This window comes from Ovis canadensis, chromosome 12, assembly GCF_042477335.2.
Source record: "Ovis canadensis isolate MfBH-ARS-UI-01 breed Bighorn chromosome 12, ARS-UI_OviCan_v2, whole genome shotgun sequence".
NCBI classification, from domain to species: Eukaryota; Metazoa; Chordata; class Mammalia; order Artiodactyla; family Bovidae; genus Ovis; species Ovis canadensis.
In genome coordinates, this window is record NC_091256.1 from 84,796,127 (window position 1) to 84,823,725 (window position 27,599).

Below are 27,599 nucleotides of genomic sequence, written 5' to 3' on the forward strand. Positions count from 1 at the left end.
CCCTGTTGTTTGGAATACTTTCTTCCTGGGGCTTGTTCTGACCCGAAGCAGGGAGGTAGCGGCTTAGAATGTGGCTCCCCTCCCCCTCCATCCAAGCCCTTGGGCACTGGGCATCTCAAAGAGGCTCTTCAACCAGGGCCCAGGCTTCCAGCTACCGCTGAGACAGGGCCAGACTTTCCTTGGTCAGGGGGACCCTGGGGTGGGCTGGGAGCACAGATCTGAGTACTGGGAGGAGGGAGGCTGACCCACCCTCTCCCAGCCACCTTCTTTGTTAACACTCAGGGTTCTCAATGATGAGAGAGAAGCGTGCCCTGCTTGTGAGTGATCTAGTCAATGTAGTCCCTCTGCACTGCCTTTGAACCATTTTCTAGTCAAAGGAGAAAAGGGACCGACCTATTTGGCCCTGCTCAATGATGGCAGAAGACGGGAGGAAATAGTTCTGGGATGGAAGGATTCTTTGCTTTCTCTCTGGATTTCAGCCCAACCCAGAGAGCACAAGGGATGATTCCACTCCCTCCAGACCCTCCTTACCCCACTCTTACCCCTCCTAACATGCACGGTCCACCAGATCTTCAATCCTCAATCGGAGTGTGCAAAGAGCATCACCCTCATACGGGCTCCTTAACCTCCGTGGTGGCTACTCCATTGACGACAGAGTCTGTAAAAGCACTTTAACTGTGAAAGGCTGTGCAAATAGGAGGTAGCACTGATATCAGAGGGCCCAGAAAAGGCAGGCCCTTCCCTTATCACCCTCTCCTTGCCCTACAGACCTCTAGCTACAAAATAGAGATGGGAAAAGATGAGCTAGAATCTGTATCCAGAGCCTTGACCCACTCTGGGTCCCATCCCTCAGCCAAGATTCTTCTGCCCAGTACTGCTTCACCAACTTGATGTCCCGGTGACCTCTGCCTTGGTCATTTGCAGTGTGGGGGTTGCTCAGAGGAGCAAACCACACATGTATTTGGCTATAGAGAATGTTCACCCATTGACTCCCCTCCTGTGCTGTCTAACTGCCTTCAGGACTGTGCCTTAAATAACTTCCTAATGAAACCAACTTGGACCCAAGAACTGAAGAATCTCCTGTTAGCACTGTACCCTCCAGCCCAGGACTGAAAAGCCAACCAGCCCCCTGTTCCTTTAATTGGGTAAATTTCCATGAAACCAGACAGAACTGCAATCATGGAACTTAACTGATTAGCACCCAACTCAGCACACCTATTCCCATTATCAGGGAGACTTACTGAGATCCCTGGAAATCAGGGATCAAGAAAACCCTGAACTGGTTGGGGATCTGGTAGAAATGCCGCAGGTTCAGTCCCTTTAGCCCTGGAGAAAGTTGATGATCAACTTCTAGTGACTATGGCATTTTCCACAGCTCACTTTCTTCTCTTTTGCCCAATGATTCTCCTGATGGAGCCTCTTGACTTTAGTTTTCCAAAGTCCCCCCCAGATACAGAGAATTCAGACTCACCTGAACGTCTGAGTGTCTGTACCTTCAGGTAGCAGGGCCTCCTTTTGAGCTTGATTCAAAATAATGCATAGATATTTTTGGTAAGATAATTCCAAACAAAGAAATGGCTAGAGGCTCCAGGATTCTTGCCTGGAGAATTCGTGGACAGAGGAGCCTGGATGGTTAGTTTATGGGGTGGTGAAGAGTTGGACATGACTGAACGACTAACGTATAGGCCCAGAGACTCACACGCATGAAAGGAAGAAGAGGAATCTGAGTCTTGCAATGCTCATTGACTCCTAAGCTTTGAGGACAGGGAATAAGAAATGAGAAGCACTTACTGTATAAAGTGTCCAGCTGAGCAGGCCCCGTGCAGAACAGAAATGGGTCCTGAGGACAGGTGGGGCTCAGTCCCGAGGAGTCACTCTAAGCATAAGATAGCAGAGGAAAGGGGAGATGGCATGCCAGGGAGCAAAATCAACCGGAAAGAAAAATTTTGGAGTTATGGCGGGGCTCAGTTGAATTTTCAGCACAGACAATACAAAAGAGAGGAGCCGGTTTTCCTAAGGCGAGGGTGAAGAGGTAGGACTCGGCCCCTTTCAAGGAGGTGGTGCTAGTCCCCCACTTTATTTATGCACCACTTGGCCGAGCTTCGTGTTACCTGTGGAGCCTGCCCAATGGGGAGAGGTTTGGGCTGCCGGCTCCTCCTCTCGGCACCCACACCCTCAGAGGCCTGGACTGGCACGGCCTTTCTGCACCTACCCTGGCTTTCTTATTGTTCTGTAAACACCGGAAGAGGGAGGGGAGGTCTCTGGGTTGCAGAGAATGGTGATCGGAGCGCTGTTTGTGAAGGCCCTGGGCTCCCAAAGACCTGGCTAGGAGAGACTGTGTGTGTGTGTGTGTGTGTGTGTGTGTGTGTGTGTGTGTGTGTGTGTACGCGCGCGTGCACTCATGCGCCCTCCAGGACAAGCACAGGTTGTGGGGCTGCTGGCCTCTGGAACTTTTAGAGCTTTTAGCTGTGCCCTGAGTCCTAGCTCTATGCAGGGCACTCCCAGAATCCAGCAGAGGTCCGTCAGCCCATCCAGGGACCCTCGAGTCTGAGGAGAGTCCCACCCAGTGTGTTCCCCTGGCATTTAGTACAGAGTGAGTTTGCTCTGCTCCTTGAGAGGAGTAAGTGGCTTTATAATCCAAGAGGCTTTGCAATCTGTTTCTCTTTCATTTCAGACGGTGGGGAAGAGACAGGCTTGTCAGGCGAAGCTGGGAAGAGGAACTGCAGGGAGAGCCAGCCAGCTCGCTGGGAAACATGAAGGCGGCTGGTCTATCAGCTCCTGATTGTTCTCAGCTCCCCTCCCTGGTCCCTGCTCCCCTCTCCCCTCTTCTCCCCCTTGCCGCACTGGGAAGGTTAGGAGAGTTGAAGTCTCCTCAGAGGTGGTGTTGGAGAAGGCAATGGCAACCCACTCCAGTACTCTTGCCTGGAGAATCCCATGGACGGAGGAGCCTGGTGGGTTGCTGTCTACGGGGTCGCACAGAGTCGGACGCGACTTAGCAGCAGCAGCAGCAGCAGAGGTGGTGTATTTTGCGGAGCCTCCTGGCCTGACTTCCGCTTGTTCACAAGGCAGGTCTCTGGGTGCAGACGGAAGGAAGGGGAATTAAAGAGCCCGATTGATAGGATATTGCAGGGCCGCACTGTCTCACAGCCCTTCTTAGAACCCGAATACTCTCAGCTCAGAATCTCCTTAGACAATCAGTCAATTCAAGCCTCCTACCAAACAGATGGGGAAACAGGCTCTGAGGGGAGAATTTCTGTCTCACATGTAGGGTTAAGATTCAAATCTACTTGGATCCCCCAGCCTCCATTAAAGGACTCTTTAGAACAGACACTCCGTGATTGTCTTCCCCGTTTCTGGAGGGTCTTGCATTTGTCTGGAGCATTACACACTCTTTCTGGAAGAAGAGAAGGCTCTGCTGGGATGGGGAGAGCAGATTTTCCAGGTGAGTGTTTTCTTAAGTCTATGGGCTCCATCCCTTGACGATCAGGGCCCCTGAACTCCCCGCCAGCTGGACCCTGTTCGCCTTATCACAGCCTCAACTCTCCGTTTCCCAACTAGTGATGTAGAGAGAGAGGCAGAGATGACAAGCTGACACAGCCCTGTGCCCTGCCCACCCCTCCCTCCCTGTATTTCATTCATTCACTCTCTCCCTCCCTTCCTCCCTCCACAACGGCATGAACTCTGTCCCAGCTGAGCGGGGGACTGTGCTTACCCTTGAGGAACTCCCAACTTAGCGACACACACACGGACAGACAGAAAAAAAACAAGCTGAGAAAAATACTATGAATACCCCCAAAAGGAAACTGCCAACTTTTGTCTGTGAGATTCAGGGAAGGTCCCAGAGAGAAGGTGCCGTCTGAGCTGACTCTGAAAAGATGAGGTGGAGACAGGGGATCGGTAAGGACCTGGCTTGAATGAAAGCGATGAAGAAGGAGCCTTCTTTCTCTGGTTAAGAAGCTCGCCCTGGTTCCGGGTAGGACTAGAGGCAGGTGGCTGGCTGCTGGTCCCCAAATGTGGGGTGTTGGGAAGGGAAGGATGGGTATGGAGGGCAGAAAATATGTATAAATTCTGCCGGTCAGATTCTTTCCCCCACAGTGGCATTTTTGACCTCGAAATTTGTTCAGAAAAATGGAAACAAATGATAACCTAGCTGACATGGCCAGAAAATCTCCCTGCCCTTTATCAGTGGGGCTTCCCTCACAGCTCAGTTGGTAAAGGATTCTCTTGCAATGCAGGCCTCGTTCGATTCCTGGGTCGGGAAGATCTGCTGGAGAAGGGACAGGCTACCCACTCCAGTATTCTTGGGCTTCCCATGTGTCTCAGCTGGTAAAGAATCCGCCTGCAATGCGGGAGACCTGGGTTTGAACCCTGGATTGGGAAGATCCTCTGGAGAAGGGAAAGGCTCCCCCCTCCAGTGCTCTGGCCTGGAGAGTCCATGGACTGTCCATGGGGTGCAGAGTCGGACCCACAGCCGTAGTAGTAGCGTCTGCCTTCCCCTCAGCTTGATTCGTGAGAGTATAGAGGATGCTCTGTGGACACTGGTTTGTGTGGTGGGCAACAAGGCGGTGGGAAGCAGCTCAGGGTGGCTTTGTGGGAAGCCTCCTGTCCCCTCCTCCTGGGTCTAGCTCTTTCCTCCAGAGTCACCTTGAGAGGCAAAAGCCCCAGGCATCTGCCCTCCCCAACGTGTCTAGTTCTGTGTTTCTAAGAGGCTTTCTGCAGACCCTTTCAAGGGCTGCCTGCCTGCCCGCCCAGGAGTCTTGGTGGGTAGATTGGGAAGGGAATGGGATGGCAGAGTTGTTGAGTGCGGAGCACAGGGCTCTCGTCTGAACTCGGGGGCTGGCTGTTCTAATAGTGTTTGCTCACCTTCTCCAGCTGAGCTGCACAGTTTGGTAGGACCGATCCTGACTCCGTCTCCCGTCCCCACACTGAGCCAAGGCTGGTCTGCTGCGGAGGACCTTGATCCCCACATGCCTCTCTGGGTCCTGGAAACTCAGCACCTTTCCCTCTGCTCTGACCTCCAGCCCCGTGTCTGAGTGCCCCTTGGGCTGCCTGCAGACTGGAGCCTTCGTTACCAGCTTTCCACTGCTTCTGGGGCTCCGGCTCTGCTCCACATCATGAGGAACCAGGAGGAAGGCTCCCTGAGAGGTTTCTCAGGGCCCAAAGTCCAGAGGGAAACATGCTAACTCACCTGCTTCTGCCTGGTTCTGTACTTTGGCCCAGAAAGTAACTGCACAAATGTAGGGTGGAGAAGATATGACTTAGCAGCAACGTAGATAGAAAACAAAACTTAGGATTTGAGTTTATGGTAAGCTGGGGCTTCCCTAGTGGCCCAGATGGTAAAGAATCTGCCTGCAACACAGGAGACCGGGTTCAATCCCTGGTTCCAGAAGATCCCCTGGAGAAGGGAATGGCAGCCCACTCCAGTATTCTTGCCTGAAAAATCCCATGGACAGAGGAGCCTAGTGGACTTCGGTCCATGGGATTGCAAAGAGTCGGACACAACTGAGCAACCAACACTTTCACTTTGTGGGACTCAACGTTGTGATGTGGCTGCCTAAAGAGCAAGCTCTATCTTTGGTTGTATTATTAGAAATACGAGGTGGAAAATGAGGGAGGTGATATTTCTACTCTGCTCAGTAGTGCTCAGATTATACTTGGTTTATTAGGTATGATTATGGTTTCACATATTAAGAGGGGTCAGTACAAGTCTGAAAGTGAGAAAAACGTGATCAGAATGGTGAGTGGACTTGAAAATAGGTCACTTCACTCTGGGAAAGGATTAAGAGACTGGGGCTATTTAGCCTGGGAGAATGATGGCCGGGGAGTGGAGGGAGGGATATGATTGCTGTTTTCAAATACCTGAAGACAACGCCACGTAAAAGGGGTTTATGTTTGTTCTTAGCGGTCTCATGGGATAGAATGAGGGGTAGCGTTTTTTTCCTATCAGCAGTTCCTCACAGAAGTACCTTCTTAGAAACAGACCACAGAGGGCACAGGCAGGCAGCAAGGAAACTCGATGGTTCTGGAGTCAGTGTAGCCCCCGGAAGAGAGTAAAGTCTCACCCCAAAGTGGAAGGACGAGGCGTGCGCTCTGCATACACCACTAGGAGGTACAGAACACCCATCTGAACAGGCGGAGCCAAAGGGCTAAACCCAAGTCCGTAAATCACGTTGAGGCCTCTTTCTGCCCTCGTGAATACCTTTCCCTCCCACTTCATTGTATCTCCGTAGTTGACTTGCCTGGTGCCAGTGGTGTGTCCCCAGGAGTCTAGTTTGGGGTTGCTATTCACTAGCCAGCCCTTTGTATGTTGGCTGTTTCCTAAGGCCACATCCCCACTCTGCACACACGATCTTGTGACCTGGTGCACGCCTCTGTAACACGTCACCTTATGGGTATTGATTTCTTGCCTTTCTCTCTCTCGAGATCAGGAACCTCTTAAAAGAAAGGGAAGCCAGCGGGTAGAAGTTCCTGGCTCGTGGTAAGTGCTCAGTAAATATTTGTTGACTGAGTGAAAGAAGGGGAGAGCTCTGAACGGGAGACTTGGGGTCCCGAGCTAACACCCCTCTCCCACCCGCCTGCCCCCATTTTGCTCCAGTATGGATCAGAACCGTATTGGATTTCACTTCAGTATGGTCCCAGAGTTTCAGGACCAGCTCTTTTCCTGCTCTGGGGGCTCTGACAGCTTGCTGCTACTCTTCCATTTCTGGGCTGGAGGGCCCTCATTCTGGAGGTGGGTGTGTTCTCCAGAGATTGGAGAGGGGGTGAAGCCTGTCTTTTGTGGGTCTCCTCTCCCAGACCCCTCCCTCCCAGGGCCTAATCTAGTCCTTCAGGTGAGAGACTTGACTTCGAGGCCTGCCCCTGTACCCCTACTGGGCAGAAGAGGGGGCCCAGGGGACATTATAGCAGGTGAGAGCCAAGTCATTGTCTCCCTGGTGGCTCAGACAGTAAAGAATCTGCCTGCAATGCAGGAGAGCTGGGTTTGATCCCTGGGTTGGGAAGATCCCCTGGAGGAGGGCATGGCAACCCACTCCAGGATTCTTGCCTGGAGAATCCCATGGACAGAGAAGCGTGGCGGGCTACAGTCCGTGGGGTCACAAAGAGTCAGACACGATTGAGTGACTAAGCATAGCACAGCACAGCAGCCACTCTGGACGTTTCCTACAGTTATCTGCTCCCCTAAACATCTCTCCAACTTGCCTGGAGGTTTTGTGGGTTGGAGGAAATTCCATTTCCCTGGAGAATGCTTGTTGGAGATTTTATTTTACTCTGTCAACATCTGAATACTACTTTAGGAAAGCAGAGGGGTGGGGGAGCATTCTTAATAGAACAGGCTTGGATAAGCTAAAGAGGTTCAGGTTATTCAACACCAAGTGTGGTGTGTGCTCAGTCACATCCGACTCTGTGTGACCCCATGAACTGTAGCCCTCCAGGCTCCTCCCTCCATGGAATTCTCCAGGCAAGAGTGCTGGAGTGGGTTGTCGTTTCCTTCTCCAGGGGATCTTCTCCTCCTAGGGATCGAACCTGAGTCTCTTGCATCTCCTGTGTTGGCAAGTGGATTCTTGACCACTGCACCACCTGAGAAGCCCCTTGACACCAAGAGGGGAATCCAAAAAGTGAGCTAGAGAGAGCTCGCATCTTCCTCTATCCTTGATTCCTGACCCTCACCATTTGGAGAATTAGAGGGTTTGAAGACCAGAGGAGAAACAGGTGTCATTTGTTAATTGAGATCTTCACTCAACCTTTATTGTGCACCTACTATGTGCCAGATACTCCATCAGATGCTGGAGATTGATGGATGACTCAGATTCAGCCCTGGGACACAAAGGCTTTCCAGTGCAGTGAGGGAGCCAGCATGGTGATCTGGGTTACAGGAGGGAGAGGCAAGGACGGAGCCCCTGCACTAGCCAGTAGCAACCAAGAGAGAGGAGCCTCTGCCCCTGCCTAGCAGATCAGGAGGACGTCACAGAGAGGTGCCACCCCAGTGAGCTCAGAAATGCAAGAGGACACGTGCCAACTGGAGAAAAGAGAGGATTCGGTGTGGGGACTCCTCGGGGCGGCAGAGCTGAGCAGGCGTGGGCAGGTTGCCTTCCTCCTAAAGTAAAAGATGAAAAAGTGCAAGCTGTACCCTGGGTCACTGCCCAGACAGCAGGTTTACTACCTGGGGGGTCTGGAGTGAAGGGTGGGAGGGGATTGAAAGAGCCCACCCTGTAGAGGAGGAAAAAAAATCTAAGCTGAACTTCATCAGCACCTCCGCGAGATGGATCGACGCAGGTAATCAAATTTGGCAATCTCCACTGGCTGCCTCAGTGCGTGTTTCTGTATGTTTCATGAGATGCCAGTTAGAATCTGCTAAATAAAGAGGGAAGATTGGCAGGAGAGGGGTAAATTTTAATGGAAGGAAACTGACTGGTGAGCTGGTAAATGGAGACAGGGAGGCCTGAGGCCTCTAGAATGCTTAGCTCAGCACTGGGAAGGGTTAGTGTGTGCATAAGTGTGTGTGTACCCACAGGTACCTGCAGCCAGTTAATAACATCATGGCATTTTAGCCTGGTTTACGTACTAGTCACAGAAAGGCGATTAGGTGGGCAAAATGAAGGAGGTAGAAAGAGAGGGGGAGGATTGGACAGTTGCAAAACTTTTCTGTGAAAGGTTCCAACCTTCGCTGGGTTGTTCGAGGGTGCGGTGAGCCAAGTTTGGGTCTCTCTTCTCATACCTGCAATTCTTAGATGAAACAATTAAGAGACCAACCTTTCAGGTTGGGGAGTCATTTGGGGGCTCAGAGCACAGGCCTCAGCTCTCACCCGAAGCTGGCGGGTGCCAGCTCGTCTATCATGCCGAGTGCTGGAGAAGCCCACGCCGGTGCTGAGTTCAGCAGTTTTGAGCAATAGAGCAATAAACCAGTCCGGGAGCCCTGTCGCTGCAGCGGAGGGGGATAATCCTACAATTTAATAAGCAGGAACATGAGGCAGGACTGAAGCAAATTGGGTGGAGGTGATGAGATTGCAGTGCCTTCCCGGTGGAGAGAAGCATGTGAGCAGCTCAGGGTTTATGACACTGGGTTGGGGGGGGGGGGGTGGCGGATGAGGGGGAGATGAGGAAGCAGAGAGCCCAAACTCCACTGGGAACCCGAGGATTCACTTTTCAAAGGCTAGGAGAACGGATGACCTAAGTCTATTCAGCCTTATTTGAAGCGCAGGATGGGGAGGAGCTAGAGAAGGACCCATTCTTACTGAAGTGGGCTGAACCAGGTCTCAGGTCCTCTGAGGTGGGCAGAGGGGTCAGACTCCATTCATTCCTAACTGTGCAGTTTACCCAAATCACAGGTCACGCTTGTTTCCTGACCTGTAAAAAGGACGTGAGAGTGACGCCTGGATAAGGCCTGGGAATGTTTCCCTGAAACCACGAAGGAATTCAGAATCATTAAGAGTGTTTATCACACCTGAGGTCCCCAAGCGTTGAAAGGCAGAGTGGTATGGACTCAGGAAGTTGCCAGGTGGACCCTGTTTCTGGTTCCGTGTTAGACGAGGAGGACCCAGGGGGAATTCCCCAGTTTTCAACTCGACCTAGAGATATACCGCAGCTGTAAGAGCCAGTTGTTAGCATTTCAGGAAGTAGTTTCCCATCTGGGTGTGTTGGTCGCTTGAAATCAGCCGCAGTGGGAGGACTGACACCATGCTACAAATCAGGGTCCTCCTGGGCGCTGGTGGTCAAGCCTTTCCCAGCCCATCCCTGACCCCACCTTCCCCTCTTCAGTGGTTCTCCGTGTTACTTCCCCAAGGCCGGCTTCCCGGCCTAGTTTCTCCTCAGAAACGCTCAGCACGTTGGCGCAGGGACGGGAGGGCCCTGAAAGGGGCCCAGCTGTGGTCCTGAGACCCAAGCTCTGATTCCCCTGGGCTGCTTCCTGTTTCCAGGGGAGGCCGTCCATATGTCTGTTTGTTTAACTCGGTGCTTTTGATCACACTCTTCCCTCCATGAATAAGTCTCTTATGATAACTATGCCAGGCCTGCCTATAGTCCACACGGCACAGACATCGTGCAGACATGGAAACTGAGGTTCAGCAGGCCATGTGAGGTAACCTAACTGGGAAGTGTGAGGACTGAGATTTGAGAAGAGATTTTTCCCGACGTGGGGCCAGGGCTTTGCCGTTACTCTTCCCAGCACATTTTCGTAGGGAACATTTTCGATGTCATTTTCCTCTTCCCCACAAAACCCAGCTCGATTTGCCCTGTACAGTGTCAGGGTTTAACGTCTGCGTGATGAATTGACTGAAACGTTCCTTCCTGTCAGTCACGTCTTTTGTGATGAAAATGAGGTGGGGATTAGGGAGGAATTATAGCATGGTATTACTTCTACAGAGTCAACCTTGTCCTCAGCAAAGTCCTGAGCATATCCACCCCTGCCCCCGCCCCGTGGGTACTCAGCTAGAAGTTCCCTTCAGAGTGAAGCCTGGAGTGTGTGTGAAGACTGCAGAAAGGGTTTCAACAGAGACACGCAGCTGTGGACTTGCAGCGGAAGAATGTTATTAACAAAATGTGCTGTTGTTATAGAGCCCGTGTCAGACCGTCTAAGCTACAGTAAAGGTCTTCTGCCTCTTGATCGTGTTGTGGCCAGGACAGCAGTTTAACATTTCCCTTAAATGTGAGGACAGGGGGGTCCATGTGGGAATGAAAGTGAACAAGTGAACAATGAAATGGACTTTTTGTAGTGAAGAAGAGGCGCTTCCAAAGGTTTTCCTTGTAGATGTATTTATTTATTTTTCATTGATTTCATTGTGTATTTAAGGGTTCCCTTCATCTCCACTGCAAGGAAAAAACATAATAAAAGTAGGGAATGGTCATGATTTAACAATGAGATTTTTTTCTATTTCTGCATAGGCCTAGTGCTTCTTTCTGTTTGGGCCTGAAGATACGTGTCTTATTCTTATTCCTCAGCCAGTTTGAACGGAAATAGAGACGCTTCCCTGCTCCTGTCTTTTCTGAACTATGAGAGCCAAGGCCACCCAGGGGCCGAGGGCACCCGCTGGGTTTCTTCTGATGGAGAGTCAAGAGTTGGTGTGTCTTTCCCATGAAGGTTCTGCCAGGCTGACGGCAGGTGAAATTACAGGCTTACCTCCGGCCAGTGTTTTGAAGACCTGCAGTGTTCCTATTCTTTTCCAGCTAAGCTCTGATGTGTGCAGACTCCCTGTAATTATGGTATAATTGGATTTAACTATAGGGGTAGAACTAGTTTTCAACCAAGTCCTCCTCAAATAATTTGTTGCTTATTAGAAAAAAAGGGGACTCGTACTGGTTTTAGTGGCGTATATGGCTCCCCTCGACTCCCCAAGGGAGAAAGCAGTTGCTGGTATAAGCCCAGCGACTTAGTGGGGTTGATTGAATCACAGTGCCCTTGTATCCTAGCTCTGAACATTTCAGAAGATTCACTTTCTCTGAAAAGGAAATCAGAGATGAGGCTTTTATAAGGTCCCCAAAGTGAAATGATTTGGTCTTTCTCACTCCTGTGGTGAAGAGTTTAATCTCAGCGTCCAGAATTTATAAACTGGGGTCTGTGGGTTGAACCTGGGAATGGGTTAGGGCTACAGATATAAATAAGGTGGTTTCACATAAAATTCCACATTTCAGCTTCTCCTGAAAAAAAAAAATCTGTCAAATTTGGGCTGGAAGCCCTTGTTTACTATACTTTGATTGAGGACAGGAAGAGAAAGGGGATGACCGAGGATGAGATGGCTGGATGGCATCACTGACTCGATGGACATGAGTCTGAGTGAACTCCGGGAGTTGGTGATGGACAGGGAGGCCTGGCGTGCTGCGATTCATGGGGTCACAAAGAGTCAAACACGACTGAGCAACTGAACTGAACTGAATCTCAGGTCCTTTCAAGAAGGCAATGAGATTACCACTCACCCTCCAGTCCACATCACTCATTTAACCTTCTTGACTGATGGCTTTTGAATGATTTGTATCCTTGGGTCTCTGAGGTCCCTCTCTCAATTTGCATCCACCCCACCCCTCCATCTCTCAGTAACATGAAATCATCTTTTATTGAAGGCAGTGTGATGTAATGCCAAAAATAAGGTCTTTCGGGTTGGAGACACTTATTAAAACCCCACCTCCCTTGTTCATTAACTGTGCGACTTTGGGTGAACAACTTTACATTTCTGATCACTGCTTCCACATCTGGGACAGGTGTGAGCTCTAGCATGATCCTTGGCACATGGTGAATGGCCAGTAAATATCAGTTTTCCATGCTCTCATTCTGCCCTAAATGGAAACAGAGAAGGCTATTGCTATCAGCCAATGTCACAGACTTCCTTGCACTGAAAGGCATCTGGGAAGTCTGTCTTATTTTCTTCTCTGCCTCTGCCTTAACTCTCCCACGCAGGTGAAAGGCAGAGAGAGGCAAACCCACTTGCTCAAGGTTACTCAGCGAATAACAAGTAAACTCAGGTGTCCTGGGCTCTTAGCCGAGGGCTCATTTCACTGGCGACAGCCTGCCAGACCCACACAGATTCTTTCCAGCAGAATCGAGGATGGAGTGAGCGTGGGATTTCTGTTGCTCGGGGCTTGAGAAAACGGTTGCAGACAATGCGTGGTTTGAGTGTCTGAAAAGACGCATCAGGGAGTGGATCTGAATTAATCACACGATTAAAGCTCTGCCAGTTCACTCTTTAATGATGCAGGTTGCCTTACCTTCCTTTTTGAGGTGACTATGCAATAAAGGTGTGTCGTCTAGGTCAGCACCTTAACTTACCATCTCTGGCCGTGTCTTAAAGTGAAGTAAAAATGATATCAAATAGCTGACCCAGGCTCTTCTCCTTCTCACCACCAAGATCCCTGGGACATGTGGCCATCAGACACGTGTCTTCACTTGCAAATGGCCCCAGAGATATAGTTAAGTGGAGGCCAGGTAGGGTCTTGGGCAATAATGCCACCTTCTCATAAAGTGATTCGAACTCCCTGAGGTCTGGGAGTTAGAAGACCAGGATTCCAGCCCCACATTTGCTCTCAAGGATCTGTGTGGCCCTGGACAAATCACTTCACATCTCTGGATCTTAGTTTTCTCATATGTCAAGTGATGGAGGTAGAAAGACAAACTCTTAAGGTTCCCTTCAGCGGCAACAGTCTTAGATGACTATTAATGTATAACTTAACTCCTCAAAAGGTTGAAGATAGACTTTGGAAAGAATCCAAATCAGGTTTCTGAGGGACAGGAGGAAGGTTATGACCCTAGAATGCACCAGAGCCAGACAAAGGTCAAGGGATCAGATTCCATGATTTTTTATTTACAATTCTTGGGAATCCCAATGAGCTTGAAGAATGCCAGGCTGCTAAGTTGTTTTGGTGGAACACAGTGTCGGGGTCCGAAGATGGTGCCCTGGAGGTGGATGGTGGGATGGTGAGCTGGTGAGGTAGCAAATAGAAGGCTTTGCAATTCCATCCTTAGGTTTAGAGATTGAGCAGTGTGTCTTTGGGTTTCACTCAAACTTACCTACCTCAGAAATGTAGATACGGGAAGACTGTGTGTGAGTCAGGGATGAGATTTTAACAAGACTCGATCTTTAGTTGGGGTCAGACCAAAGACAGGAGTAAGGAGGAAGGAGGTGATGGATTTCTCTTTCATAACTGAGTGGTTTCCAGCATACCATTTAGTCACGCTGAATCTCTGGGCTTGATGTCCTTCTTCGGGCTAATCCGATTCTGTTCCTTGAGCATATCCAAGTCTTCGAGGAGGGCGGCTTGAGTCAGAGCCAGAGACAGTGCATGGATATTGACCTTTCTTTTGACATGTGACCTTGAACTTGGATCAGGACCACTAGAACTGGAGCTCGGCATTTCTTCTGTTGCCTGTATCCTACAGAGCTCTTAGACTTACCAAATAACTTGAGAAATTAGGAAAACCCTGTGGAAAAGGAGAGGCAGATTTGAATTGGTCTAGACTAGACTGGATCAGTCGTGGTTTTGCTGGGACTCTGATTCCAAGCCAGCCATGCCCTCCCTTGCTTTCTTAAAGAGGTATTCATGCTGAGGCCCTATAGATGCTGCATATAGCACCCACGGTTCTTCTGACCCCATGAACCGGCATCCCTGACTAATTGCTCTCCCCCTGTCTTATTCTACCCTTCCTATATGCTGCTGAATGGCCTTCATCATTTTTTTTTTCTCTCCAGCTGCTCCAACCCATGGTGATCTCTTCGGCAGCAACCTGCTGTGGCTGTTACATTCTGCACCCTTCCGTCCGGCTTTTAATTCCGCGTTGCTTTGTATTGTTGTCTGGGTGTTTCACGTTGTTCTTTTACCTCTTTACAAGCTCTCCAGATTGCAGGATTCTTGGAGCCAGGGACCATGTCTTCTTGAATCACCCCCTGACCCAAGCTTGCTGGCCTCAGAGTGTCACAGATTTCTGTAGGAGACTATCCCCCCTCCCTCCACGCACTTCCCCCAGCTCCCGCTTTGCTCCTGCCCATGACAAACTTTCCTTTTCAGCTGTGGCCTGCTGCTGCTCTAGCATGCCTGCTGCAGATCAGCTTGAAGTAAGCTGTCTGTAAGTGCCCTGGTGAGTCAACCGGGCCCCTCCTTGGAGACAAGGAATTCTGAGGTCTTGCAGGCACTTGCCTGCCCATCTGTGGAACGATTCCACAGCCAACCCCCATCTTGCCTCTGGGAACACTCCTTACTTTTACCTTGCTCCAGTAAGCTGCTTCCCTCCTCAGCTGGCTGCCCTGACTTGTCAGGTATGGATGGCAGGGCAACTCCAAAGAGCCAGCCCTTGGTGGGGAGAGATGGGACTCTTTGCTTTGAGAGCCAGAACACTGTGGGATTCTGCTGGGTTTACTTTGGTAAACCCAGGAGAAAGAAGAGAAACCACTGAGTCATGGCTTTTTAAAAAAAAGTTTTCCTCCAAAGGGAGCCAGAGTAGGGTGGGGAAGAAGGGACTAGGGCTCCGATTTGGCTTGGGCCAGCGATTTGCTGTGTCATCTTGTATGAGTCACTTATCCTCTCTTATTCTCAAACTCCTGTTCTGTAAAGCGAGGTAGGCAGAGTAAAGCAGTAGATTTCGAATTTATAAAACAAAGCAGCACTTTTATTACATGAAATCTTGTGAAGAATTTCACTTTCTATAGCAGAGAAGCAGAGTCATTCTGATTGACCCTGGGGTGCAAGGGGTTCTTTGTTTCCTTCTGGTCTTTCAAATCATTCCCCCAAAATACATCATCAGAACTTCCCAGGAACCCAGTTTGAAGAGCACTGAGAAGGATGCTCTCAATGGTCCTTCTAGGTGTGACCGTCTTGCCCCTCACAGTGTAGCTCTTGGGCTGGCAATAGCACCTGAGAGCTTGTTGGGAAGGCAGTGTTTCAAGTCTTCTTCAAGACCTACTGAATCAGAACTCACATCCTCAGATTCTCAAGACCCCCAGATGTGAGAAGCACTGGTCTGTACACACAGCTAGGGGGTCACAAGCACCAAGGGGGTATCGTGTCTTTCATCGTCTTACGTGGGCCTGGTCAGTGGGTTGAAAGCGTGGGTCACATCTCTGTCTTGAGACTCCTATGTTTCAGTGCATTAGTGGTCCCCTGGGTGGGGAACCAGCTATGTGAAACAGTGAGGCTTGTCCTTGGCTTAGGGAGGAGGACCTAGAAGGGATACCAGTTGGTCCTGCAGGATCCATGTTCGGAAATGCTGGAGACACAGCATCTCAAAGAGGGATTTGTGTTTCTAGTGTGGATGTGCTCACTGCTGATGGCTTAGGAGAATGACTCTACTAGACCATGTGCTTTCCATTTTGTTTCTTTTCTTGCCCCGTCATGCAGGTCTCCTGACCCCTTCAGCACCTGGGGGTATGACAGCTGGGCTTGGACCTAGAAAACCCATATTTTTGTCCTAGCTCTGGCCTTTTCTAGTGTTGCTTGAGTTTCTCTGCCTCTCTGGGCCTATCCGTAACACAGCTCGGTAACCCAGCAGAACTGTGAGCTGAAACTGAAGTTCTGGTCAATCATAAAGTGCTGAAAGCTCAGGAATATTTTTGTATCAATTCTGAGCTATAAAGACACCCAGAGTTTAGCTTCAACTGACTCAGAAGCCACAAACATCCATATGAATCTTGCAGCTGGTATCTTGTGTCGGACTAAGCTTTTCCTTGAAATCCAGGTTTCCTTAGTTAGCCCTGTTGGTGGTTCTTAGATATCCTTCATCAGAGTTGATAAATCAATACTTGATTTTCTTTTAAATAGTAATGTGGGATATTAGAAGGAGGAAAATAAATCTGAAACTATTCTAAAATGAAAAAATTAAAAGTTTATTAAAAATCCAAAAATAAAAGAAAAAAGAGAAAAAAACAGGTCTTACTCTCTTAAAACCTCTCTTGTCCTTAGAAAAGGCCGAGCCCCTTCCTGGTGTGTTTTCTTGATTTGGTGAGAAAATTGGGATGAGATGTAGCTTGAGTCAACCTTGAAAATGAACTTGCTATTTTTTTTTCTTTTATCAGTTAATGTTTTAAAGGCCACTTCTGTAAAAATAAACAAACAAAAACAAACTCTTTCTGGTAATTTAAAAACGTGTTTGTGCTGTTGGGGGGATATTTCAAGAAATCTGTGTGTTTCTGTGCTTTCCATGTTGACAGAAGAATTTGAATGTCATTTAATAAGACCTTCAGGATTTTCTTCTGATTTCTCATTTCCTCACTCTTTTTTGAAAATCTGAAATCTTCCTCAGCCAAGAATAAACAGACTTTAGCCCCGAAGGGGTGGGCTTGGTTTGACATTTAAGCATGGAATGGAGGGAGGCTCCTAACTTGGCAGGCAGCCTGTGCCCTGCCCTGGCTCCGGTCGGGCACTGAGGTGCCCCGCCCTCTCCCTTCTCCATGCTCAGCTTGGCCCCTGCCATGTCACCCCACCCCACCCCACCTACTAACGGCCTTCTTTTCAAGGCACCTCCAGAGGTTCTATGCTTTTAAAATGCTCCCTTGGGGACCTCGGAGCTAGAATTGGGGAGAAACTCTGCTTATTGTGGTGCCATCACAAGGATGGAGATGAATCCAGGACAGATTGGGAAGATCTCAAAGCTCTTGAGATAAAACCAAGTTAACTTCCCCTGAAAAATATTTTCAAAAACCATTGAATGGGCTGGTAAATTCCCACACTGTGAATCCATTCTTGGGAAGCTGGGTTTGGTGGTGCTATTCAGCTGAGCCCAGGGGGCTTTGCTTGTCCAGTCTTCTTTACCAGGATCTTATGTCATTTGAAAGGTCATGCCATCATTGGCTGGGCCTGGCAGAGTGGAAAGGGAAGTTTTGTCCAGCTGTATCTGCCCAAGAATCAAGGATCAGTTTGCCTGTTGTGGAAAGATGCTTGAGTCTCTTGGCCAACCAAGGCTGCCTTCAGTGACTTATGGGATTTTCCACTAGTTCAGCATCTTTCTTTGAAATCTAGGCTAGTGATCAGTTCCCAAAGCCTGATGATATTTCTATTTGAATCTTCTCTTTAGAGGCTGGGAAGATACACATATCTTCTCTATCCTTTCCTTTTTCCCCACTTCACAAACTGCTTTAAGGCATGCCTCCCTTATTTCGTGTCTTTAGCCCAGATCTTTGTCCTAAGCATAAGACCTGTTTGCCCAACTTTCTCTTGAGCATCTGCAATTTAAAGTCAATATGTCAAAATTGAATTCATCATATTCCACCCCCTCCAAACTTGTTCCCTCAAACACTCCTGTGTTCCTTTTCTCTGTAAACAGCATCACCTTTCACCCAGTTGCTCATGTAAGAAATTTAGGAGTCACCCCTGATTCTTCTCTTCCCCCTTACTCTTTAGGTCATCAGAACCTGTCAATTTCATCACCTTAATAGGTCTTAAATCCAGCCTTCTTTGTCCATTCTCATTGTTACCACACTGATGCAGACAACAGGTGTGAATCACCCAGATTGGAATCAAAAGAAGTTTTCCCCCACCCCCTGCTCCCACCCAGTTCCAAGCACAGAGACTGGCATAATAGATGTGGAGGAAATGTTGGCTAAATCACAAATCAGAGAACAGAAGGAAAGACACATGAGCGATTACCAACTACTATCTCCTGAAAAAGCCAGGCTAAACACAAGAGGGAGATGAGGGACTCTTCAAATATTAAGACCTCGGATGAGACGTTCCATAACATCCCTCTGCTGCAAGACTCATCGCCAGTAACTTCCTTATCTAAGCTGGATCCCATCTGCCACAGTATGAACCTGTTTTCACTGGCTCTGTCCTTAAGGAAGAATAACTCATCCCATTTCTTTTGTACGAGGCTGAAGCAGCTATGGGGATTATACAGCCTTTGTCCAAACCTGGTTCCAATCCAGGCTGGAGACCTGAATCCATTTGCTGAGAGGAAAGCTGCTCCAGGGCTGGCTTTCTATTAGCAGAAAAACAAAACTGAATTTGAGGTTTGGGCTCAACTTCCGATGTCTTTACGGTAGCCGTGTGTGTCTCAGCTGTTCACACACTCTGTCCCTCCATTCTTTTCTGGGCAGGTTCCCCAATCCTTTGCAGTCTTTTCCTTTTCCCCAAATCTGGGGAGAAAGGAGACAGCAATACAGTAAGAGAAGCCGAGAGTCTCAAAGCCCCACCCTTGTGAAGTGAATACTCTTCTCTCTTTGTTTCCACACCAGAACGTGATCTGACATGTTTTGCTGATGCTAGATCCTAGAACCGTGGGGAAGGGAAAGGAAGCCTTGACGTAATGCATTGTTTGACCGTCCCGATTTTTTATACCCACTACCAAGGGAAAAAGAAAAAAAAGGTGTCTTCAGTTTCATAACCATCTCTCTCTGTCTGGACTAGCTTAGAAGCCTTGGAAGGTGCCAGATATTTCTGTAGGAATGTGGCCTTCTGTTTGGAGAGGAAAACTCTGCACATATTGGCCGCAGAGACCCCTCATTGCACTGGAGTAGTTGTGTCAATTCTGCTGAAGGGAAGCCAGCTGGCCAAGGCTCTGGCCCTCCTTGGGTGGTGAGGCTGACTGTGCCAGTGGTGGTGATGACGGGGGGTGCAGGATGCGGCTGGTGTGTGTTGGGGGCGAGGGTGGGTACAGGAAGGCATAGTAAAGGGGAAGGATAAAAAGTAAGCCTTCTTGGAAGGCGCAATGTTGATAGGTGAAATTATTTGCTCTGAGACAAGTTCTGAGCAGGGAGGTAATTCTCTGGGATTGGGAGAAATTCTTTTGATCTGCAGGAGAATTTTCAGGTACAGTAGAGAGTAAAAAGCTTTTTAGGCTTTCACTCCCTTAAAACAAAGGAAAATGACATATAGATTTAGCAGCTTTCTTAGCTCTATTGTGGTACTCTGGTAAGAATTTGTCATCATTTCTATTCATCTAGGCTGTTCCTCCAATTGACTTAAAGTGATTCATTGTGTACTAGTTTTTCTGAATGTCCAGATTTGTAATTAGTTACTCCTGGTAATTAAAAAAAATTGGATAAATATTACGAGTCTGCTGAAATTGAACAGACTGTTTCTATTTCATCTTGAAAACAACTTCCAATGGTGTAATGTGTTATTGACTAAAACTTAACATAAAGTTACTGATGATTTGAAACTCCAGTGTCTCTGTCTGCAAAGAATTATAGACTCAGAAATTCACAGCTGAAAGAGGCTTTAAAGATATCTTTCAGTGAGTCTCAACCAGGGCACTTGGAAATGTATTTGGTTGCTTTGGAATGTCACAACGGCTATGACTGTGACACATAATTAAATTTAGTGTTCTGAAATTACGGATGCTAAGCATTCCATGTGCTTACCTGCTATATAGTGTGACATTGTTCCACAGAGTTGAGAATTTCCTTGTTCAAAATGGCAGGAATGCTTCTGCTTAAAACACTGAGTCCAGCTCATGATTTAAGTCATAATGTTACTAAGGTCTGATATCCTCCAAGTCAATAAAATGACAGTGAACGGGGCTGATTTACAGATCTAGCTTGGATTTGATCCAGTTCCCTTTATTCCCTGCTGCCAGCTTGAACAATAGTTGTACCACTAAAGTGAAGAGATCTTCTCCATTATATAATAAGAGAACCAATCAAAGCCTGGTTTAAGTTTTAGTATTTGGATACCTAATTTTTCCTCTCCTATCCGCTGGGGCCCACAAACCTTATTTTCCTAACCAACAAATGGGCTTAAAAGTGCAAAAATGATGAAAATTAGTTTCCAAGAATGGATGAGCTATTGAGAAATGGATTGAACTTGAGAAAACTGTAATGTTAGTAGATGAATGAGATGCGATGGAAGCCCAGTGGGAGTTTAAGTACCGTCTTCATCAAGAATAGGAAAGTCAAAGAAGAGATGTTAAAATATGAGTTAAGAGTGGGTGGGGAAATAGTAACACGCAGTCACTCAAAACCATATCACAGGTTCCAAGTCCAGGTGGTTTCACCCTCATGTATTAAAGACATTTGCAGATGAAATCTCAAATTTTAGCAATCATAAAGAATGGGAGAGTCCCCAGAATACTAGAAATAGAAAATACTAGAAATAGAAAAATATTCTTCTAATTTTCAAAAAGAGAGGAAAAGTAGTTTTAGAACCTAACTCCAATGAAACTTGACATTACATCTAATAAAACTCTTCAACAGTACATTAAACTCATACTTTATGCATGCTTAGAAGAAAATGAGGTGATTTCTGGCAGCGAATATGGATACTACTACCATAAAATGGGGCTTCCCTGTGGCTCATATGGTAAAGAATCTGCCTGCAATGCGGGAGACCTGTGTTCTATTCCCGGGTTGGGAAGATCCCCTGGAGGAGGGCATGGCAACCCACTCCAGCATTTTTGCCTGAAGAAACCCCATGGACAGAGGAGCCTGTCCACAAAGAGCCAGACATGGCTGAGCCACTAAGCACGGCACCACAAACTGACCCAGTTTGGGCAACTACTTTGGCAAACCTGTGAAGTTCCAGAAACATAGGACATCTTGATTTCTACAACATTTGACAGAGTCTTCCATGCTATCCTGGTGGATAAGACTACCGTAGGTTTATTAAGAAGTATTGTAGTTAAGAGAATTTCTAGTTGGTTCAGTTTGTGTATTAACATTTAAAGAATGTTAACAAATAATAATATGGAAGGAAAGTCAGTGATTTACCTTTGCCTTAACCACGTCATATTCAATACATATATCAACACTTTGAAGGAACACAGTAATAAGTATGATTTCCAATATGGGGTAACATTAAAGTGACCCCAGTAGCCTGGGAGTCCGAACCAAATTTGAGAGGATGAGATTTACCAAATACAAATGTTGATCTGTTGTATTGAAACAAAAAATCAACTACATAGCCTCAGAATTAAGGGATTGTTTTTGTAGATTTTAACATCAAAAGGAAGAGGGCTTTCTAGGTGAAGGGCTTTTTATTGGACAAGAAACAGGAGATAAAACATCAGTGGGATGTGGTTTCCATAAAAATTATTGTTATCTGATATACTCCAGACAAGCACATTAATTTGATGAGAGCCTTGGAGAATGTATCTTGTGAAGGGATGATTGAAATGACAAAGCCCTTATAATAATTGGACTTCCCTGGTGACTCAGATGGCAAAGACTCTATCTGCAATGCAGGAGACCTGAGTTCAATCCCTGGGTCAGGAAGATCCCCCTGGAGAAGGGGATGGCTACCCACTCCAGTTTTCTCGCCTAGAGAATTTCATGGACCGAGGAGCCTGGAGGGTACAGTCCATGAGATCACAAAGAGTCAGACATGACTGAATAACGACTAACACTTTTTTTTGGGGGGGGGGTAATAATTGGGTTAAAGAAGAGGTGACCAAAATGTCAAGGTTGTCTTCCAATATTTAAGGTTTCCTTGTGGGTAAAAGGGAGAGGGTTCACCTTAGAAGAACTTAACTAGAATGTAAGTGAAGTGAAGCGAAGTCGTTCAGTCGTGTCTGACTCTTTGCAACCCCACGGACTGTAGCCCACCAGGCTCCTCCGTCCCTGGGATTCTCCAGGCAGGAATACTGGAGTGGGTTGCCATTTCCTGCTCCAGGAGATCTTCCCGACCCAGGGACTGAACCTGGGTCTCCCATATTGCAGGGAGAGGCTTTACCATCTGAGCCACCAGGGAAGTCCCTGACTAAAATGTAAACTGATGGGAAAAAGTTACAAGAAAACTGTTTAACTTGAGTTTAAGGAAACCCTTACTGGTAGCTGAGAAGAAATGGGCTTCCAACCCATGTTCATAGCAGCAGTATTTACAAATTCAAAGAGTAGAAGCAACTGAATTGTCCATTGATGGTTGAATAGATAAACAAATGGAGTATGTACACCCGATGAAATATTATTCAGTCTTTAAAAAGAAGGAAATCCTGATGCACACTAAAGCATGGATAAACCTTGAAGACATCATGCAAAGTGAAATAAGCCAGACACAAACAGGCAAATAGGGTATGATTTTGCTTTTATGAGGTATATAGAGTAGTCAAATTCATAGAAACAGAAAGTAGAATGGTGGTTGGCAGGAGCTGAGAGAAGGGAGGATTGGGAGTTGTTTAGTGGGTATAATATTAATAGAATTTCAGTTTGGGAAGGCGAAAAACTTCTAGAGATGGGTAGTGGTGACGGGTACAAAACAATGTGAATGTGCTTAGTGCCAGAGGACTGTGCACTTAAAAACAGTAAAGTGTGAATGTTATGTTTTGTATATCTTCAGTTCAGTTCAGTTCAGTTCAGTTCAGTTCAGTTCGGTCGCTCAGTCGTGTCCGACTCTTTGCGACCCCATGAATTGCAGCACGCCAGGCCTCCCTGTCCATCACCGTCTCCCGGAGTTCACTCAGACTCACGTCCATGGAGTCCGTGATGCCATCCAGCCATCTCATCCTCGGTCCTTCCCTTCTCCTCCTGCCCCCAATCCTTCCCAGCATCAGAGTCTTTTCCAATGAGTCAGCTCTTCGCATGAGGTGGCCAAAGTACTGGAGCTTCAGCTTTAGCATCATTCCTTCCAAAGAAATCCCAGGGCTGATCTCCTTCAGAATGGACTGGTTGGATCTCCTTGCAGTCCAAGGGACCCTCAAGAGTCTTCTCCAACACCACAGTTCAAAAGCATCAATTCTTCGGCACTCAGCCTTCTTCACAGTCCAACTCTCACATCCATACATGACCACTGGAAAAACCGTAGCCTTGACTAGACCGACCTTAGTCGGCAAAGTAATATCTCTCCTTTTGAATATGCTATCGAGGTTGATCATAACTTTTCTTCCAAGGAGTAAGCGTCTTTTAATTTCATGGCTGCAGTCACCATGGTTAAAAAAACAAAACAAAAACAAATTAAGAGCTCCGTCGCCTACAGAAGCAACCCTAAAAGAGCAGAGAATGAAAGGGCTCTCGTAAGAGGTACAGAGCTTCCCGTAACGCTAGGCAGCCAAGCAGGGGGCTAGACAATTTCATGTCGCATGTTCTAGAGGGAATTTCATGGTTCTAGGGGGTCAACGCCAATGATTTCAGAGCTTCTGTAACTCTCCGTGACACAGGTTGAGTCAGATTGCATACCGTCTTAATACTGAAGGACACGCATGAGTACTCGCATGCAATACATCATGCAAACATAAGACCATGTTTTATAACAAATATCCTTTTCAATATATACTGTTGGGTGAATATTTTAAAAATGAATACCCGTTTAGCCCACATCCGGTTTCAACACTGGAACATTGCCAGGATCTTTCTTATGTGCCAGGTACCCTTTCCCAATCACATCCCGTCTGTCCTCCCTAAGATGACTTCTCTTCAGATTTTTGTGATGAATTTTTCCTTACCTTTCTAAAAAATAGCTTTATTACCTATTGAAAAGTGAAGTGAAAGTGTTAGCTGCTCAGTCCTGTCCAACTCTGTGACCCCATGGACTGTAGCCCGCCAGGCTCCTCTGTCCGGGGGATTCTCCAGGCAAGAATACTGGAGTGGGTTGCCATTTCCTTCTCCAGGGGATCTTCTCGACCCAGGGATTGAACCCGGGTCTCCTGCACTGCAGGCAGATTCTTTACTGTCTGAGCCACCAGGGAAGCCCTATGATTACCTATTATGCTTTCCTAAATAACATAGTTTAATTTTGTCTGTTTTGAATGGTATGCATGTCATGTTTTTATTTATTACTTTTTTCTTTAGCTTATTATGCTAATAAGATTCACATGTTGATACAGGCATGCAGCTATAATTAATTCACTTTCAATAGGTCAGACTGTTCCCTTGTGTGTATATGCCACCATTTATTTACCGTTTCTGCTGTTAATGGACATTTGGGCTGTTTCTAGCTTTTAGATTTTATAGACATTGCTGCTAGGAACAGTCATGTGTGACTTCCCGTACTTGTGTACTAGAAGCTGTCTAGGGAAAGTACTTGGGAATAAAAATTCTGGGTTGCAGGCTACATACATCCCCAAGTGTTCAAGATAATGCCTTCCTAAAGATTGTATTAATCTATGAGACCACCAGCAGTGTACCAGCTCTCATATTTTCATGTACATGTCTGATTCAGAGTTCAGTCTTTTTTTTTATTTTTATTTTATTGAAGTGTAGTTGATTTACAGTGTTTCAAGTATATAGCAAAGTGATATATATATATAGATATGTAAAATAGTGATATATGTTATTTTCTAAATTCTTTTCCATTATAGATTATTACAAGACAATGAATTAATGAATATCATCCCCTGGACTATACAGTAGGTCCTTGCTGTTTGTTTATTTTGTATATAGTCGTGTGTGTCTATTAATCCAAAATTCCAAATATATCCCTCCCCCTTTGCCTTTTGGTACCCATAAGTTTGTTTTCCATGTCTATGAGTCTATTTCTGCTTTGTAAATAAGCTCATTTGTATCATTTTTTTTTTTAGTTCCATGTATAAGTGATATCATATGATGTTTGGTTTTCTCTGACTTCACTCACTTAATGTGATCATCTTTGTCCATCCATGTTGCTGCAAATGGCATTGTTTCATCCTGTTTATGGCTGAGAAATATTCCATGGTACCTCCTCTTCTTTATCCATTCATCGGTAGATGAACATTTAGGGTGTTTCCATGTCTTGACTACTGTGAATAGTGCTGCTAGAAACATGGGAATGCATGTATCTTTTTTAGTTATAGTTTTGTCTGGATATATGCCCAGGATTGGGACTGCTGGATCACAGAGCAACTCTGTTTTTAGTTTTTAAAGGCATCTCCATGCTGTTTTCCACAGTGGCTGCACCAGTTCACATTCCCGCCAACAGTGTAGGAGGGTACCCCTTTTTTCCACACCCTCTCCAGTGTTTGTTGTTTATAGACTTTTCGATGATGGCCATTCTGACTGGCGTGAAGTGGTTTTGACTGACACTTCTCTAATAATTAGTGATGTTAAGCATCTTTTCATAGACCACAGTCTTTACCCAAGAATAACAGAGGTGATAAGATAGACAGCTTGGCTCTAATATCTCCTCATCACGTGGGAAAATGTACTTGAGTTGCACCAAGAAGAATTTTGGTTCCGAATCAGTGTAAGTTCTTCTTTTGAGTTCAATGGTATAAGAGAGATGGGCTTCCAGTTACATCCTCAGCACACAAAGGGCAGGAAAGGCCAAAATCAGCTGGTCATTGCTGCTTGGTTCCTCAGCCCTGGGTTTATAGTGCCTGCTCATCCAGTACTGATGACTTTGTATTCCAAATGCAGTCTTCAAAGAAAGAAATTTCAAAGCAAGACATAATTTACTAAATTGTAGCAATGTCACTGTTTGATGAGACTTACTAAAGTGTTTTGAAATGAATTGGCCTTGAGAGAGTATTGTGGGCTACAAAGCATTGTGTAGGCTTGGGCTTTGGTCTGAGCTTCAATTCTATCCTGCCCAGCCACTTTGTTGCTAAGAAACTCCAAGCAAGTTATCTGATCTCCCTAACCTCAGTTGCCTTGCCTGTACAACGGCTAGAGTAATACGACCTCCTGCATGTGCGTGTGTGGGGAGGGGGTTGAGGAGATGAGATAGTTCATGTCAAAGTGCTAAGCTCAATCACTGGCACTCAGTGCTCAGCAGTGTTGCACATATTATTAGAATCTGTATTCCTGATGAAATACTTCTGTAATGGTTTCTTGGATAATTTAAACATGAATTTGCCTGGGGAGATGGGGCAGGACTTAACCTCTTCAGGGTCCCCCCTCTCCCAGCCTCCCACCTCGGTAATTTTCAGCAGCAAACATTTAAAATAAGCTCCGGTTTTACTCTTCATCAAACCCAAAGTGACAGCAAAAACAGACATTTCTTTCAGAAAAGAAATTAATCTCCTAAACAGGGTGATTTTCCGCCTTTTCTTTAAATACTTCTAAACTCATGAGGGAGAAGCACAGCACACATTATCCATCAGAATGAAGCGTCATCCAGCCCTGCTGAGTTTCATTGACTTTAAGATTGCCCTCTGAGCTATAGGCTTTTTTTTTTTTCCTTTCCCAGAGCACAGTTAGCAGGGATATTTTTCTTTAAATGGCCCCATTTCATTTGCATTTTTAAGCTTTCACTGCAGAGAGTAGAAGCCTTGTAAATGATTCCAAGAAGGCATCTGTGATTTCACCCAACTCTGAGCTGCCTGCCTGAAGCTTCTGAAATTGAGTGTCAGTTTCCCCCAGAGTAGAAAGATATTACTTCATATTTGTGCGCACGGCTCGCCGCTCTGCTCTTGGTTTGATGGTCTCATTTAGCCGCAGGCATTCTCCAGCAATGATCCATTCTCCCCAATAAAATTAAATATCACCTTTCTCTCCCCCCAGCCCACTCCCCCCCCTTTTTTTTTAATAAGACAGTTTCTTGTTTAGACTGAGGCAAGACAAGGTGAGAAACTGTGAGTTCTTCTCTGATTCCTTTTATTGCTCTTTTTGGATAAGGAGAGAAGAGCAAAAGGTAAAGAGGATGAAAATCTACCATCGGAAATCTGAATGGAAAGCTGTACCGAGATCACAGATCAATCTGAGTTTGTTTAAGATTCTATAGCAAGGCCTGGGGAGAGGAAGGTAAGGCATAGAGAGAGTTTAAGGATGCATTACAATGTTGCAGGGCAAGGCATTCTCTCATCCAAGTACTAACCAGGCCTGACCCTGCATAGCTTCTGAGATCAGATGAGATGGCACGTGTTCAGGGTGGTATGGCCATTTTCTCCACGCTGATTCTTGAGAAGTGAAGTGTTCATCACCCAGTTATGTCCGACTCTTTGCGACATTATGGACTGTAGCCTGCCAGGCTCCTCTGTCCATTCCCTTCTCCAGGGGATCTTTCCCTACCCAGGGATTGAGCCTGGGTCTCCTGCATTGCAGACAGATTCTTTACTGTCTGAGCCACCAGGGAATACTCCAATAAGCCTGAAGTTAGGGGCCAAAGTCTGCAGTGAAGCTTATGAGATGTTGTGGTCATGGGGTCCTGACATCTCCCAAGCCATTTCAGGAGGGCGCTGGGTGGAATCCAGAAAGGGACGGGCATGCAGCTCTTTGTAAGATAGGCAACCATCAGGGAAAGAGGTTTTACAGCTTATAAAGGGAAGGGAAGCTTTGTGAATCCGTCTTTATTGGCAGAATGTGTAAGCCACACTACCTCGATTGATAGGATCCTTGAACAAAACAAAC

General features: G+C 46.7%; 1 long non-coding RNA gene across 1 annotated transcript; it reads left to right on the top strand.

Annotated features, from left to right (window-relative positions):
* Positions 1–2,687: 2,687 nt before the first annotated feature.
* On the top strand, positions 2,688–27,161 carry LOC138415922 (uncharacterized). Its single transcript, XR_011247445.1, has 4 exons — positions 2,688–3,442; positions 6,429–6,478; positions 24,635–24,682; positions 26,868–27,161. It is a non-coding gene; the product is annotated as an uncharacterized lncRNA (long non-coding RNA).
* Positions 27,162–27,599: the final 438 nt, after the last annotated feature.